Consider the following 18,145-nt stretch of genomic DNA (forward strand, 5'->3'; position numbering starts at 1 on the left):
AAAATAAAGATTTTTAATGGAAATTGGCCCTTCTGAGTTTTCTGCTTGTAGACACCATTTGTGCTTTCGAGGGGGTTTGTTCCCCTCAGTAAAGAAAACTCATTTAAAATGGTGCCCAAGACACGGCGTTACAAACTGGAGTCCATAATTCACAGGAGACGTTGGAGTTCAGCGTAAAGCCTGTACGTTGTGACAGGATAAAAACTTGTGTTCACGTTATCCCGATCCCTCAGGTTTGCCAGTTTCTCTGGGTGGCTTTTCAGGCGGTTTCGTTCATAGTTAAGGCTGAAATGTTGGTAATGTTAAATCAATCGAAACAGCCTTCTCTCAGGCGCGTTCCAGTGGTCCAGGACGTAGCGACCGCTCTGGCTTGCTTGAACTAAGGAGACGGATCAGGGAGGTTTCATGCCTTGTTCACAGCTGTTGGACTTGTATCGCAAATTGCAAACTAGGCTATCTTGTGTGTCTGCTGATGTTTAAAAACTGAAAAGCCAGACAGGCAAGTTTTCGATTGGTTAATATTTAAACCGTGGGTGTCTTCAGATTCAAAAGCTGACTTAAAAGTTAGCCGAAATCACTTTTCATGAAGGCACTGCCAAAAGCATCGCTTCTGAGCGAACTTCAAATACAATTCTGTTTGTTTATTGTAAGAAGTCATTGTCGCCATGCGCGTTTTGAAAATGCTGCGCAAAATAGGTGCACGTTTCTTTTAGAAGAGCACATTGCCCGAAAGGTTCTGACATTGCTGCTGTGTAACACACAGTTCACTACGGAAGATACTGAAGCTGTATGTGTTGGTTCGTATTAAAAGAAACAGATTTGTTCTCTGTGTTGCTTGGGATCTGGATATCAAGTGGGAAGTTCCAAATTTGCAAAGAGACGAAAATAGGTTTTCAAAAGAAATACAGCAATGAAAAGTTGGTTATTTCTCATGTCTGTTGCTAAAACACAGTCCTCTCCCCCTCGCCTTTTGCATTGACAAATCTAACTAAGGAGTTGATCGCTTTTCTGTTTAAATTTGCCCGAATGTTGCTATTGGCTGACATGTCGGTATGGATGTTTGCATTATATTGTTTTTTAAGAAACGATCAGGTTCATCACCTCCAAGAAAGGTAGGCATAATCTAATTGGCGTTGCATAGTACGTCACAAACTATTTTTCAGGGCACTGCAAGACATTGCTAAAACTGAGTGCTGTGTTCAAAAAAAAAAAAATTCAGGTCTTGTATAAGCGTTGCAACCTATATTGGAGTTCAGGTATCAGGTGGGCATCTATGAAAATATCAAGTGTATCTCAAAATACTGGACTGCTGTTTTGAGTGGATTATATTCTTCTGTCCCTTTATCCTTTTTGATGAGAACAAAAACAGTGGGGTTATGAAATGTACAAGCTGTCTAAATACAATGCAGTCAAATAAATGGTTAAGTTGTTTATCTATTTCCTTTTGAATGGAAATGTTCTAATGATTGTTTTGCTTTGTCTACAAAATACGAATACGTGCTTATTCTGGAGAGAGAAATGGTGGAAAAATTTTTCCAAGAGAATTGTTTATTGCTACATGATTTTCATTTCCATGCCTCTGTTAGAAGCATCTTGAATAACATTTATATGAACATCAGTGTCATGGCTGAACTAAGATGGATCCTTTTTTTTCATGTCTATTAAGTTATGATCAATGTAGTCATTCTGGACTTTCCTGGGAGATAAGGGTGGGGATTTTTTTTTTATTATTTCAGTTGTAATAAGCAAGAGTTGAGAACTGCTTGCAGCCCTTGCAAAGCTGAGAACAATCTCTCTTAACAGTGTACGGCAGAGCCTATGGGTTTTGAAAATCCTTTGCGCTTTATTCCCTCTACGATTATGTTCAGGCTCCTAAAGCTTTCTAAGAATTTGCCGGCAAGTGTTGTGCATGTTTGGCTGCGTGTTTGTTACGAGGTGTGCAGGTGACTGAGAGTTGTCACCAACTCCTGCTAGAAATCGCTGGTCGCCTGACGGCAGCTCCAAGTCTTTTGTTCTTCCAGCTTCTTTTCCGATTCCTTACAGCCAGGCTGCCTGATTACTAGAGTTCAGTGTGAATTAAGGCTTCACAGACGTTTTACCACTTCTTGCACTTCTTTCTATTTGTCCTCGTAGTAGGAACGGTTGTAGGTAAATGGAAATTTCTTTGCAACTTCAGGAACTGGATGCTGGGTGTTGTATGTAGCTTTTTATCTGGTCGTAAACCAGCAACAAACAGCCCTGCTGCTTTTTTTACTCCTCCAAGTATTGAATTCTGTGCAAGATAAGGGTTAAATTCTTTGTCTTGCACTGCCATGTATTTATAGCCCTAGTATAGTTAGTATGCATGGGCTAAAATAGATTTGGAGAGGCCTAGCATTTCTTTTAATGTGAAATTATAAGAAGTCATCTTCTCACAGATAGTCCAGACTATACAAGACTGGTTAGGTAGTATTTTTAGGAATGAGCGTTTTATGTGTTGCCCACCAATGCACACTTCAAAAACCTGTGATTTCTTTAAATATGCAGTGCAGAGGGATCCCGAGCTATCACCCGTACAGGGAAAAGAGAAAGATCTGTAGGTCTGCAGCAAGGTTTTTGGTAAAGAAGCTGAGGCTTTTCTCCTTCCATTGCTCTCCGACTCCCTGCGGGGAAGACAGGACTGTGACTACGCTTTACTCTTGATCATCGCTCTCCATTGTAAGGCTCAAGGGTAAGGTAGAAAAGAATGAAATTCAAAAGAGTTTAGAATAGATGAAGTATTGATCTTCTAAACTTGAAGTGCTCCACAGGAGGACAGTCCCCCTTCCATGAAGTCTGTGTGAGCCCTCTTCAAAGGAAATTGTGGATACCTGCAGTTTCTGTGGATTCAAGGTGAGACTGAGCAAATACTTGGAAAGGGGGATCTGTTGAGAGGTGCTAGGTAGACAAACTGTAGGAGGCTCAGGAAGCTTCCAGAGCTGAAAAGCCTCAGCAGCTGGGAGACCACTGGGCGAAGCATCACCTGCTATGTGTACTTGCCCCAGCCTTCCTTTTCCCAAGACATCTTGTGGCAGTTGTTCCCGTATTCCCGTTTTATGACCAATACTTGAAATTAGAGACTGGACGGGATGGACTCTTGGTCTGAGGCAGGGTACCAGCGCAGGACAGAGCCGTGCAGCCACAGGGCGGGGAACTGGCCGGCTCACAGGGGCTGCTTCCAGCTTTGCAGGCATTAGAGGCTGAAGAGGCTCTTGATCGGTAGACTTTGGATCTGGGGCTCTGTAGGGCCAGTGGTGCTTTTATTCAGTAATATTCCTTTGCTCTAATACAGTGCCAGGAAAGCTGCCCTGGGGATAACCGGAGTTTTCTATGCATTTTCCTACCAGACCAGGGCTCTTTTCTCTTATACAGTCAGAGAGATAAGTGCAATACCTTGTTATAAACTAAGAATTGCTTTCTGACCTTGAATTTTTTTAAAATATGCCTCATTAAACGATGATCAGTTTTTGCACCTTGCTAGTAGTACAGTCGCTGAAGTGCAATTGTTTTCTTCCTTCACTGAACGTCTGTTATAGTTTAGAAAAACACAGCTAAATAAAAGAAACGTCCCCTCTGTCTCGCTGCCAGCAATCCCTATTGATCTTTCTTCAGCTGCATAAGATCAAATCCAATTTATGATTTATGGTCTGCACAGTCTTCTGCCACAGCTCAACAGCAGGTCACTGCGTGCTTTTGTCGTATATATTTGTATTACCCATAGGCATTACGTTGACGATTCCTTGATTTTAGGTGATTGAGTAGGAAATGAGAGATCTTCTTGGTTTTAAAAAAAACCTGAGTAGAAACAAGAACGTACTGAAAAGTTTTAATAAGACTTTTTCAGAAATTGTAAGGTCCCTGGGACACACACATACACACACGACCCCTCAGATTCAGATTTTGTTAAATCTCAGTATTTGAATTCCTTTTAAGCAGGGACGGAGAATGGTTCCCTGAATTTTTAGCCGTTGCCTTGCAGGTGGCTGGAACATGTAATCTCCACGTGGGAGAGACGGATTTAAATCCCACCCTCTGCATCAACCAGAAGTTCCCTCCTGGACCTAAGAAATTCTCCAACAATCAAAACTGAACCCAAAGAGCAACAAAAAAAAATTGTCCAAAATGTTTTTTGACCTTCTCTGATAGACGCTCTTCCTATTTTTTGCCCCAGCTAATGCCTTGAGGTTTGGGGTTTTCTTTAAAAAAAAAAAAAGATGCAAAAGCAGGAAAAATCATTTCTGCTAAAGCGAATGCTTCTCGCCAGGTGCTGGAGAGTGGGAGAAGCTGATAAAGAGGAGGTAGTGGCTAAATATGTAATATGGCAGCTTAATAGTAATTGGTTTCTACTTTCTTGTTTCTGTCTGTAATAAGATACAAACAAAAAAAGGAAGCAGCAGGTGGTAAAATACCAATAAAGATGAAGGCTGAAAAAGTAGGCGAGAGGGCAGCTTTGCTAAGGTAAGAAAGCTTTATGCCAAGCTAAAGTTATTACTGATTTTATAAAGCAGGGGGCCAAAACTGTTAGCCGTGCAGCCCCCTTCCAGACAGCACTTTGAAAACACACGTTCTGTCCGCGTGAACGCACTCCTTTCCATGAGTAATTTAGAGCAGACAACTAACTGAATGCTCTCGTGTTGCCACGGCTCCCTCCCGAGGGATGGTTGCACTGGAAAAGGCTCTTAGTCTAAATCAAAATTAGTCTTTAATATTGGAAAGAACAAACAAACGAGCCCTCCGAGTTTGATGCATTTGATGCAAATGGTTGATGTGTCACTTCTGAATTGCGCTAAGTGTGCTTCAGCCTCATTGACTCAAAGCATAAGGGCTTGCTGGAGGAGCTAATTATATTAAGAAGAAAACCAGCTGCTCTTCAGCCAAATTAAGGATGTCCTTCTTTCTCGTCTCCCTTCTCCGCACAGCGACATGCTGATCTGAGGGGCCTGCAGCTTTCCAGGGAATAAATGGCAGTTTCAGGTGATACAATTTGCCACAAAATCTGATTTTTTTTTAATTTTTTTTCTCCACATTTTTTGCGCAGATGACTTGATCCAGGAGCCTTTAGGTTTTCTTAAGTCTGAAGTCTCTCGTGTCTGGCACAAAGTGCGTTTTTGCAGCTTTAAAACAAGCTTGTTGGAGATGAGTGAGCTGGGCTGTCTGAAAATGTAAACAGCCGCAAAAAAGTAAATAAATTGGGAAGTGGTTCAAGCCGCAAACGGCAGTCAGATTCTTTTCTGCAAAGAGCAGAGATTTTTATCTCGCTATCTGAAAGTGACATTCAAAAAATTGCTCTCTTGGGGCTGGAAAAGAAGTTCATCACTACAGAAAACAGGGCTGGATATGATTAAAAAGAGAAAGTGTTCTCCTTGGGGTTTTTTGTTTTATTGAAGTGAAAATTGAAAAGCTGGCAATCTCTGGGCTTTCAATGAACCAGCAATTACTCGAACAGTTTCATATATAAGCTAATAAATGGAATATGTAGAAGGCATCTACATAGGTGCTACCTTGCATTGAGCACCCTGTTAAGGGACGGCATTTAGTGGCTGCTATGTAGTCTCAGGATAATCAATCCTATATATCTTACCGAAATATGCCAAAAATACATTTACTGAAACTTAAAACTTCAATGTTTTGGCTCTGTCTGTGTAGAAATAGCTTTTCTATCTCTCGACAGCAATTCTGTAGTTCTCTGTGAGATTGTTTTGAGTAAACTATGCGTTCTTGGAAAGTCCTTCGGAAGAAGTGCGCTCTGAAAACTTTTCCAGCTTCAAAATCCCAGGAACATTTTGAAACCTACAGAAAGAAGCCTTTTTCTTTTGCAGATCCTGGAAGTGACTTCTAGTTTTTTGCTCACCAGCTGAAGAGCTTAGTAAATACTTTCAAGCGTGGAAATAAAAATCAAAGGTTTCAAAAAACGCTTTTTAAAGATCTTTTGCCAGCTTCAGCTTTCTTCCACTCCCGTTTGAGCTTAGCAAACTTCTAGTTTTCACCTGTTCTAACACTGAAAGAACATATTGCTGTGAGTAAGTTTTCTTTAGTAAATAGTTTCCAGGGAGATTTACATCTCTTTAAGCTGCAAATTTCTGATCCTTGAAATTCAAAGATAATTTTTTGAGATTTCTTTCAGTTGTATCCCGCTCCAAAACTATCTTCTGTTAGTGTGCCTCAGAAACCCAGCAGTGTTGCTGGGGCTATTTTACGCCGCGTTGCTTCTGAAGCATCCCCCCTTGTCCTACGGTGCTTGTGGAAGCTCTCGCTGCTGCCGCGCAGGGCAGCATTGCTGCAGGCAGGGCAGGGAGCGCCCACCCCATCACCCACGTGCGAAGAGGACGGTACAGCCGTGCGTTCACTTGGGCGCAGTCAGCATCGGACAACTGGTTTTAGGGCAGGTTAGGAAAGAGCTGCAGTCCACGGGCAGGGAGAAAAAGAGGAAACTGAGGCAGGAGACTGGGTGTGCTGGCGTCCTTCGGATGCACAAATTCTGGAAATTAGGATTGCTGCTGTTTTGGTGGCGAGTGCCGTCATCGTACCTTGGAGCATGTGGATTGTCTGGGTCTCGTACAGATGGGAGGGCTGGGATACACCGTGGGTGTGTATCCTCAGGAAACCTGCAATTTTCATCCTCCGCGCCTTTCTTCTCTCTGTACAAGAAAGAATAACTTCAACAAACATTAGCCTGCTTGAAACACCGGATCATACATTGGTGGGGGAAATGCATGAAAAAACAGAAAGCAAGAATTTGGTTTGGGAGTTACCCTTTGTCGGTGCTTAGTTATTACAGGAGCCTGATCTCACGGGCTTGCACCAAAGCAGTTTTTGCTGGGAACTTTATGCAGCCACGGGGATTAATCCTTAAAGCTGGTCCCGACACAGGATAGGGCCTCCGACTCCTGTGGCTCAGATGAGGCTCAAGGGTTAGACTGAGTCATTTCACCAAACAGAACCCAAATTTTTCTTTAAAATTAGGACTTTAGGAAAAAATGGTGAACCGCAGTTAAGTTATAGCTAACAAAACAGTAATAAAGCAAACCATCCTTTAGTGGTCACCTGAAATAGCAGCTACATCAGAAGCTGTCTCAGCCTGGGTGGCTCTTGGAAAACTTTGGAACAGGCAATAGCCTCAGTTAGGACTTCTGACGCCCTGCCGCCCATCCCAGCCATCCTGGCTGTAACCCTGCCTTGGGACGCTGCTCCCCGTTACCCAGCACAGACAGCAGAAGGACCCCCTGGCCGTGAAACTACAGCCACAGTCCTACCCGCCGGTATTTTGGCCATTTTCCCCATTTCTTGCTATTGTCCAGCAAGAGGTTTCACCGGGGTGCCCGCAGACCTGGGCAGCAAAGGTGTTGAAGCAGGTACAGGGAATAGGGTTGGTTTCAAAAGATGGCGTGAAAAAGTGCGTGAAGGTGAGTAAAACGGAGAGTTTGGTGGGTTATTTTCACCATACACGTATCGGGTGTAGATAAATGTGCAGATCCTCTTAGTGGGAAGTCAAATCTCCTTTACAAATCTGCTAGTTTCCTAGTACATTTGGCAAGCTGAATTTCATCCCCCAAATTTGCGTATCGCGGTGCTGCCCTAACCTAGGCCAGCTCACCCCTGCGCACACATGGATTTAAGCAGTGAACGAAAGCTAAAACCACCTTTCCTAAACCTCAGGCTATGCATGATTTAAATGGTGTTCACAGCCCACTTTTCCATAGACTGGCCCAACTTGCTTAGAAATGAATAGAAAATTATTATTTTTTTAATTTAGAGGCTAAGGGAAAGTTGCAGTTCTCAGACACAGCGCCATGTGTTCACTGGTCTCCGACTGCTTGGCTTACTGCAGATGTATGAGTCAATTTTCAAACTGTTCTTTATCATGGGCTTACATGTTTAATTTGGTTGATTTACGCTTGTCGGACTCCTCCGACCACAAGCACACTTGCATCGATTTGGCTGTGAACACCTGGATACAGGGCTGGGGGGCTTCAGACTTCTCCATGTCCTTGCTCTGAATTCATGGCGATCACTCAAAAATCTCAAGGTACGGACCCCGTACAAAGAATTTGTCCTTTCAAGAGAAATGTTTCATTCAGAGTAGCGAGTTTTTGCTCCATGTTAACATCTGGGCACCTTTTAAAGACAAAATTTACTGCAGTTCAAGATTTTCCTCCTGTGAAAGTCTCTGTAATGCTTCCAACTGCTTTACAGTCTGCTGGCTCCTACTCTGTGCCCCACGCTGCTCTTTATCTAGTTCGACAAGTATTACCAGGCTGCTTTCCGAAGATCTGCAGTGTCTACGGTGCGTCTGGATTCTGCTGGGAGTCTGCTCCACCGCTGCCTGCACGATCCAGCTCGTGTGTGTTAGGTGAATAATCTGCAGCAGCAGCAGTTTGGGCTTGGTGGTGTGACTGGTAAGAGCTTTACATAGAAATGAGGCAGAAGAAGGGTGGGATACACAGGTCTAATCTCTCTGCTTGGTTTTTAATAGGAAATAAGAGGAAAAGCAGGTGGGCAAGACTGTGTGGATGGATAAAGCAGTACCACAGGGCAGAGGATGGAGAGCAAGGACACATAAGTCCCATATTTTCATGTACTTTACACGCTAGGGCTAAACCAAACCTGGTTGAACATTTTCTTCCTTGACAGTATGTGCTTGGTTACCCATCCCTCAAATTACCCTGCAGAGCTGGGGAAAAGGGGTAGAGGCTGGGGAGTGATTAGTGGAAGAAGAAGGAAGAAGAAGGCGCAATGAGAGGTGTGGAGCAGATGAACTGTCTCCTATGCTCAGGTGTGCTCAGGTGGCCAAGAGGGCCAATGGCATCCTGGCCTGTATCAGGCACAGTGTGGCCAGCAGGACCAGGGAGGTGATGGTGCCCCTGCACTGGGCACTGGTGAGGCCACACCTCGAGTACTGTGTTCAGGTTTGGGCCCCTCACTACAAGAAGGACATGGAGGTGCTGGAGCGTGGCCAGAGCAGGGCAACGAAGCTGGTGAAGGGTGTGGAGCACAAGTCTTATGAGGAGCGGCTGAGGGAGCTGGGGTTGTTTAGTCTGGAGAAGAGGAGGCTGAGGGGAGACCTTATTGCTCTCTACAGCTGCCTGAAAGGAGGCTGTAGCGAGGTGGGGGTTGGTCTCTTCTCCCTAGTAACGAGTGATAGGATGAGAGGAAACGGCCTCAAGCTGCGCCAGGGCAGGTTTAGGTTGGATATTAGGAAAAACTTCTTCACCGAGAGGGTGGTCAAGCACTGGAACAGGCTGCCCAGGGAAGTGATTGAGTCTCCATCCCTGGAGGTATTTAAAGAACGGATAGATGTGGTGCTCGAAGACATGGTATAAATGGACTTGGCAGTGCTGGGTTAATGGTTGGACTCGATGATCGTAAGGGTCTTTTCCAACCTTGACGATTCTATGATTCTATCATTCTATGATTCTATGTCTCCTGCATGGAGACGGGCACTCTGGCTGGCTTGCAGGGGGGTTTGGCAGATTTGTGGGTGAAAAGCATGAAAACGTGATGCCTGTTGCAGAGGGTTCAGGAGGTTCTGCACTGAAAGGGCAACCCTTAATTCATCTGAGGGGCTGCATGTGGCCAGAAGGAGATACCTGAACAGGTCAAGAGGTGATGTCAGGAAGACTAACCAAAAAACCTTGAACTCTGGTGGAGAACAAACCACAGGACCCTGTGGAAAAACAGAAATAGGGTGAAAAAGCAGTCCTAACTGCAGACCAGATGTGTGCCCTCCTCCGAGAAGATTGTGTCCTCTGGCAAGGATATACGTCTTGTGATGTGTTTCTGCTGGGTTCGTGAGCTGAACCAGCTCCCCGAAAGGTTCAGCTAGCAGAGGAAAGGCTGGGAACAGAGGAAGGGAGAGGTGGACCTCCGTGTATCAGCTGTGATAAACCGAGAGCAGCTCAGCCATCATGAGTAACTTCCCTCGGAGACAGTTCAGGTCTCAGCAGCAGGTTAGCAATGCTGGCAGCGCTAACTGTCCTCTCTGGGTGTGTTTCCATTGAGTAGCTTCCAACTCAGTTATACCAGATTTTAAACCCAGATTAAACCCTGCTCTTGTGCACATCTCCTCTAGGAACAAAAATACCTGCCCTTGAGCCTCTGGGTTTCCAGCCCCCTCTGATTCACCTTTCTTCCCCCCAGCACGATGCAGCAGCAAGGACTCTCCCGGAGGAGAAGGAAGGCAGAGGGACTTCTCAAGTTGCCCCCAAGTTCTGTGTCCACCGTGTCCCCTGCCCCAACATGCACGTGGCCAGGGAAGGACCACGTCCTTCTCATACAGGCACGCTCTGGCTGCTCTGACATGTTGCAGAGCTGAGCCTCCTCTGGGATGGTTTAAGCAGGCAGATCATTTTTTTCATGTTTAAGAGCAGGGAATTAATCACACTTGCCAAATCCTTCTTGGTAAACAAGATTAAGCTTTACCAAGGAAACTTGAATTATAAAACCTACTTTTCCATTTGAAAATTCACTTGTTTCCAAAAGGAAACTAAAAAGTAAAGCTTTTTCTTTCTTAAGAATGCTTTTGGGGTTATTGTCTGGTTCTGGCCAGTAACTGAAATGGGAAAAAATAATGAAAATTTGTGCAAGAGCCCTTTCTCCTTCAGGTAGGAAGAGCCACCTTAGAAGGTGTGGGCTGCGTCCCCCTGAGCCAGCTGCGTCTGCTCCGAAGCATCACAGGGAGACGGATGCTCCGGGCTCCCTGCTCAGAGCCTTCGGAAAGGCCACAGCTTTACTTCATCTGCTTCAGTACCGAAATATGGTGGTGCTCAGGTCCCTCAGGAGGCCCCTGAAGGGAACTTGAGCCCAAGCCCATGTAATTCTCTGAAAAACCACCGTGGGGAGAAATACATTGGCTATAAATGACTGAGGAGCTACGACTCTTAAACCTTTAGGAAATGTATTGCTGCAGCAGAAGGTGTTGCAGGTTGGGAACCTGGGCAGAAGCTGAACAGCCTCAGCTAAAGTCACCTCAGGGGATGGGGAAAAAAGCCCACGTGGTTCTTTCAAACCAGGCTCTGCTCTCCTGATCTTCCAGCACATTTCACTGGAGATATCTATCTGGGAGAAAAGGCTGGGTTTCATGTTAACAGGCTTTAATTGTGTGGGTAATGCACTTGCTTCTCCAGGTGTTGGGTGATTGGCTGTACTCTGAAAGCAAGGACATTTCTCTTTAAGGTTAGGAGCTTCATGGGCATTTATTTGTCTGGTCACTAAAGTAACACCTTTCTTCTCGTGACAACAGGAAGGTGGTGGTGCTTTCTGTGCTGTGAAAAAAGCATCAGCAGAAAACCTGAGATGATGTTGTTCTCATGTTTGGGGGTGGCTGTGTGTTTTATTTTTCTGTCTGGGATCTTTCTGTTTGTCTTTTAAAAGAAGTCATCTTTCCTGGGCTCTTTGAAATGCACCGAGTGGATGATTAAGTGCAGGAAGCATCCAGTCTCTGGGTGTGATTTGTATGCTAATCAATGAAACCAGCACCGCTGAATCGTATTACACTTGGACATCAAAGCGGGTCACTAGGGAATGGCTAGAAGGTTGTAGCCGTGGGCCCGGGAGCTGGTGGCGGTGGCTGGAGGCATCCCCGCAGGAGTGGAAGTCCCGGCGGCGAGCAGGGTAAGACTCGACTTTATACCTGACTCACTGGTGTTGTCTAATAGGGGAATCTGCATATGGTTGGCAAAATCCACCACTGAAGGGAAATAACTTCAGGGAAAACATTGCCCTAAAAGCATTTCATTATTTTTCTTATGACAGAAGCCGTCTGAATAGAAGCACTTTGGTACACTGAGCCAAATTTTATAATGCCCTCCTCCTCGATTTTGTGCAACCTGCTTTGCAAAAACACCGCAGTTTCAAAAACAGCCCTTAATGACCATCAGTCCCACGAACCCCAAAGGCGAAGGACTTCATTCTATACAAACAAGCAAAACAAATAGGTAGGGCTGCCATAAGCGGTGTTATTTTCTCAGTATGGGGCATGAATCTGAATACATCTGGGTAAAGAGTAATGATTTTCTTTGGAGGTTTTTGTTAGCACGGATTCACTCCCTGCTCCAAATCTCAGCACCACTCTCCAATTCCTGGTGTGAGCACAAAGGCAGGTCTTATTGTGCTTAACTAGAACATCAGTTACAGAATACGAGCACTTGAAAGCTGGGAAATGAAGAGGTAAGACCTCATTCATTTTAACTATTTCCACATCATAACCACTTACATGACTTTTCTTGACTATATACAAAAGCCTTTTCCATCTCTGAAGCTACCTAATTCCAACTCAGACAGATACTTAGCAGTCTTCTCTGGGTTTTTTTTATAATAGATTTTTTTTTTCATTTTTTAGTGTTTCACAATTATTTTTCTGCTTCTTACACAGATGAAGACCAGGCTGCCGTAATTTAAACACCTGGATCAGAAAACTCATCGCTGCATTGCATCAAAAGAGTGAAAGCGGCGGCTAACCTTGTGTTATGTGCAGCTGAACCTCTGTTTTCCCACGGTAAGTGAAGATGCATCGCGCTGGCTGTGCCCCATCCAGAAGTGACACCTTTCTGCAGAGGCCACAATCCTACAGAGAGGAGACCAAACATCTGATCCTACAGCTGCAAAATCATACAGTCTTCCAATTTACTTGAAGGGAAGCCCTCTGCCACCCTCACAGACCACCATACCCATCAGGACTGCCGTCAACCCTGCCAAGCCAGGTGCTCCCACGAGGCCATAAAGCTCGTTCCTGCTCTTGCACATCATTAGCGACCTCCCATCGACACAAGCTGGTGCACGCGTTCACCCGAGCCCTTGCCGTACCGAGGTCTTTAAGAAGGATGGGAGTTTTGAGAAGGGAACTGATGAAACAATATCTCAGTATCACTGTCTTGGGGTAAAACCCCAAGGAGATTGAGGTGTTTCCCCAAACTCAGCAGAGCCGCTCTGCTTTGCCTTTAGCCTAACTGTGGATTTGCACTCCCGGCTGTTTTCCTGGCTGACACGGAGGAAAACCTCAAGTTTGATATGCCAGAGATGGGGGGCTCAGACAGCGGTTCTCGCCATGGGATGGTAGAAAGGAAGAAAACAGGGATGGCAGAAAGGAAGAAAACAGGGCAGAGCTGGGAAAATAAGTCAGAGCAGCGTGCATCTGGCTGGCAAAGTAAAAGCTGGGGCTGCCTCCAGCCCCATATACCCTCATTTTTGAGCCACAGCTGCCAGGCTGTCCAGGTCTCCAGCACCAGCAGGACCACGGTGGCTTTACCTCCTCATCACACTCCTTCCCTAGGAGATGGCTTATTTCGCCTATGCCTGAAGCCATCCCTGTCTATTAGATCTCGATGGGAAATCTGGTTGCTTAAGCGTGGAAAAAGTCCTCCACTTGTTATAGTGCAAGAGTAGGTGCCGTGGTGTGAGATGCTGCAAAGGCCCGGGCAGGACCGGTCCCCTCCATGGGGAGGTCGGCGCAGGCTCCTGGGGCCAAGAGCAGCGTGTGGGTGTAACGGAGTTGGAAAGGGAGGAACCTCTCGTCCTTAGAAAATGTACAAGGCTGGCTGCCTTCAAAGCAATTTCCGAACATTAATTGAGCTGCACAAGATCCCTGCAGGTAGTTAATTAAGTATCATCTTCTTTTGAAAGATGGGAGGGAGGAGAAAAAAAAAAAAAATAACTGAGGGCAGAGCAATGGAACGTGCCCAAAGGATGAAGGAAGCCGTTATCAAAACCCAGAGCAGCAATGGGCTGTTCCCAGCTCCTTGCCCTCGGCTTCAAAAGAGGGCCAGGCAATTTGTTTTCAGCAGGTAATCCTTCAGCAAAAAAGATTTAGGGTCTGCAGGAAGATTTTAATCTTTTTTGCTTTATGGCCACTTCCAGTCCTTCTGCTCACAGCAGTGAAGCGGACCTCGAGAGCCTTGGAAATGAGAAAATTCAAAATAAAGGTTGGAAGCAAATTCAAAATAAAGGTTGGAAGCAAAAGTTACTGCAAAAATTGGTTTTAAAGATCAAAGATTCTAGTTTTTGCCTTTTTTCCTGCTCTAGCTTTACCACAATACTTTCTTCCACATTTTTGTGGTTATTTTTTAGTAACAGCTAGCTAGATCATTGTGACAAATTACTTTTACCAAAACAGTGACAATAACTTGTTGTGGCTAAAAATTGGTGGGTTTTCAGTAAATCAAAACCAGAGAAAAACCCCAAACCAAAACTCTACTCTTAAGCTTGTTTGGGTTTTTTTAAGAGTGGCCAATTCTTAGGGAAAAAGAGCAATTTAAAAAAATTTTTTTGCAAAGACCTACAGACACATTTTGAACAAAATTAATTTTGCTCAAAATAATATCTACTTCTTTAAGTATGGAGTTTGGAAAAACATCCAGAACTGTGTCAGCACTGTATGCTAATTCTCCATCTGACCTTAAAAAAAGCTTTAAGCATGTTATTTTATCAATCCCCATCACACTGAAGCAGTAATGGGCTCACGGTCCCCATATCGTGTGACGTAGTGAAATGAAGCTTCAGTAGCTTTTTTTTCCAAGACAGAGGAGTGCTGTCAGGGAAATCAGCCCCAGCAAGTCTCACAAGGGAGGCTTTGTGTAGCAAAAAGCTGTATTTTTAGGTCAGCTCGGCTAAACTGAAGGAGGTGATTTGTGTGTTAAATAGAAGGACAGCCTGGCTTTTAAGCTCAGCCTTTTTTTGCGGTGCAGAGTAAGTCGTGAGCCACGCTGATTGCTTTCGGGTGGTGTTTGTAACTGGGATCAAGTGGCTACCAGCGAGGGGCAAGTGCTTGGTCCTCAACGTTTAACGAAAGGTGTGTTTCTGCATGGGGTGACTGCAAAACTGATGCTTTCTTGCTCCTCTTTTCTCCCAGAACAGTTGTTGTCTAGCATTTTGAGTACCAAGTTAATAAAGCAATTTTGGATGTTAAATCATACGCTGCATAAAACCTGGTTTGATTAAATGGGTGGTTCGCAGCCTGCCTGGACCGCCAGCTAATGCCAACGCGGGTATCTGCTGTGTCTCAGGGTGACTGAGGAGGAACAGGGAAATTCGAGGCTGGATCAACAACATGATGGAGGGTGCGCATTAGCAAACCACGCTGCTAATGGGAATGAAGCAGAGGGAAACCTGCATGGACCAAAATGAGAGAAGCTCTGAGAAGATGAAGGATTCCCCAGCTGGGCTTCACTGAAACTTCACGAGGGGACGAGAGCCGCATGAAAACTGCCACTGCAGAGACAACACCTCATTCAGCATCTCTGGCAGGGCACGAACATGTGCGCTCGGCTCCCTCATGGAGGGTGAAGTCCACTCTGAGCAATGAGTTAGCACTATGAGCTTTGTGCATTGCTTAAGCATCAAAACAGGATTTAAACGAAGCTTAAGCAATGCACAGGGTCCTGCAGAGACCTTCTGTCCTCTGATCAGAAGCCCTCAGCGGAGCTAAGGAAGAAGGAAGGTCCCTTGGATAAGGGCAAAAGCCAGGCAGAGACTTTAGGGGGAGATGAAGGGGGGAAAAAAATAGATTAACTGGGGGAAAGATAGAAGGGGAAGAAGCCAAGGCTTTGTTTTGCAAGTGAGATGGCTGATTTCTCCCATGCTCCTGCTCTCTGGAATGATGAAACGAGGTGCGCAAGGGAGGGGGCAAGGAGGGAATTATAGCAAGGAACAACCGATCAAATACGTGTTGCTCTCCTGTCAGTGTGCCAAGTGCCGCATTTACTCTCGCTTTTATTTCTGTGGACCGCTCAGCTGATGCTGGATACACTATCAGACAGAGCCAGCACACCATTAATCCTTTCTGCAGGGATTCACAGGATGAGCCGTTCCCACAACATGTCAGTAGGTGGCAAAAAGCTACAACCCTTGTGCTAAGCAAGAAATAAATATTTTCCCTGTTCCTGCAAGAACAGGAGGCATCTGTGGGCTGCTCTGTCCCATCGGTGGAGATGGATCACGTACCCCTGGGCCAGAGATCCCTGCGCCAGCACTGCTGGGAGGGAGGGGACATCCCAGAAAGGGCAACATCCCATATCGGGAGCAGGCAAAGGGGCTCAGAAGAGAAACAGGAGCTGCCTCCCTCCTCTTAATTCATCAGGGGACCCTAGTGCTATCTCTTGACCTTGCTCAGGAATTATTTAAAGAAAGCTGGGAACTGTAAGGGCTTAATCGCTGTTTCCAGCATTGGAAAACAACAGGTTTAGGGCTGCTATCACAGCACAGTCTGAGGATACCTAGTTAGACAAACTAAATGTGCCACGGTTGATATTTTTCAAGCTGATGGTAATACTTTAATCTTCATGTACAGCTTGTAATGGAGCGGCTCAAGTCAATGTTCTTGGGTGCTTTTCTCTCACGGCTTTGTGTAAGCAGATTGAAGCAATCCCAGTTGCCTGTCACACACCTTCCAGTGAGCCAGGGCAGATAAAAGGTTTAATGAGGTTAGTGGATATATCCCAGTGCCTTTGGTGTTTTTTTGCTGTTTTTTGAATGTGTGCGTGTGTTGGGGAAGGGAGGATGTTGCATGATGCTGAAAACTTGTGTTCCTGAGGAGGTCAAATACTCTGAGCACCAGGTGGGACAGAGCCCAGGAGCTTTAGAAAATCACATTAATCCAGACTACTCAATGAGATCCAGTGACAGTGTGGCTTTGTTCAACTTTATTTACCTAACACCTCCCTTTCTTAAGTATAAGTAAATAATTTTTCAGCTCAGGAACAATAACAGATATTACAGCAACCCTGGCTGCACGGTCTCTGAAATACCTTCCTGCTTTTTTGAATACGGAGGTAAGGTTCATCGACATTTCCTCTTATAAGTTGCACATTTAATTGCTAATGATTTTGCTAGACATTAACCACTGGTTCTTACTTTCCCCAGCTCAGTTGTCTGCTTCAGGCTGAGCATTGTAATTTTATTTTAACACTTCAGGAAAACCGGTTCAGCTAAACCTGAGCTGGAGGAACTTGGGTTGCTCTGGCCATGTTCATACCACCAACAAAAACATCCTATAACCATTTAACTGGGAAGATCAAATGTCCTTGTGCTTTGGGGCAGAGATCTATCTGACTGACGTCTCCCATTTCTTCAGGGCTGTGCCATCTGCTGATACCCATAGCCACGTCATTAACTGCCTAAAATCTCTCCATTCTATGTCATTTTGGTGAAAACTGATAACATGAATTCTCTGAAGGTGCTGCATCTGAGCTGAGCAGCTTCTGCCTGAGCACAGCTCCTATGGGGAGACGCATTGAACCCGCAGGATGGGTCCAGCCTTGCCTCAAAGCTGCGTGGCTGGTGTGAGATAGCCACCAAAACACCTTTTTAGCCAGCAGGAGAGAGGCTTCACAGCACTTAGATAGCCAGAATTATGTCGGACAAATCCTACTCTACTTCCCTGCTCTGAAAACTTCCCTCTTGGCTTTATCCTCCTTTGATTATGCATTGCTCTGCACCACCAAAATCAAACCCCGCTCAGGTTTCCTCATTGTTATCCTTTAAAACCCATCCCACATCCGTGCCTGCCAGCCGGGATGCAGCGCTGCTCCAGCCTGGAGGCACGCTGGGGTCAAGGCGAGAGGCTCTGCTAAAACAGAGACGCTGGTTTCTGCGGTGCGTGACTTGGATTGAAGCTGTGCGTGCTCCGTTACGCTGAGCAGCAAGTTTCATCCTCTCCATAGCTGGATGTAACGGTTCAGCCTTCAAATGATGAGCTAATATCGAGTGTTTGGAATCGGGAGCTATTCAGAGAAAAACAGCTCTGTAAAGTCTTCCTTGCTGAGTTGCAGTGCATGTGTTGTGGGGATATTTCTCCATTTTCTGTAATTTGTAGAAATGTCTAAGTTTCACCTTTAGTAATAGAGAAAACATTTTCATTTCCAGCCTCTGGAAAGGATGTTAAGAAACAAGAGAAGAGGATGAGTTGCTGTCTGCCTCTCTACAGGTTATGATGGATGAATACAATTGAGAGCAGCACAGTGAAACAATTTTGAGCACCAGAAGCAGAAAGTGGGTCTGCTGGTTTTATCACTTCCATAAGAGCAAATTTTGCAGACTGTAAATTGATAAGTTAACACTCAGAGTCTCTTCTCTGCACAGTCTGTGATACGGATCGACTGGTCCACGCACTCTTCTCCGTGGGCAGCACTCTTCCCCA

This window comes from Platalea leucorodia (assembly GCF_965183815.1).
Source record: "Platalea leucorodia genome assembly, chromosome: 7".
NCBI classification, from domain to species: domain Eukaryota; kingdom Metazoa; phylum Chordata; class Aves; order Pelecaniformes; family Threskiornithidae; genus Platalea; species Platalea leucorodia.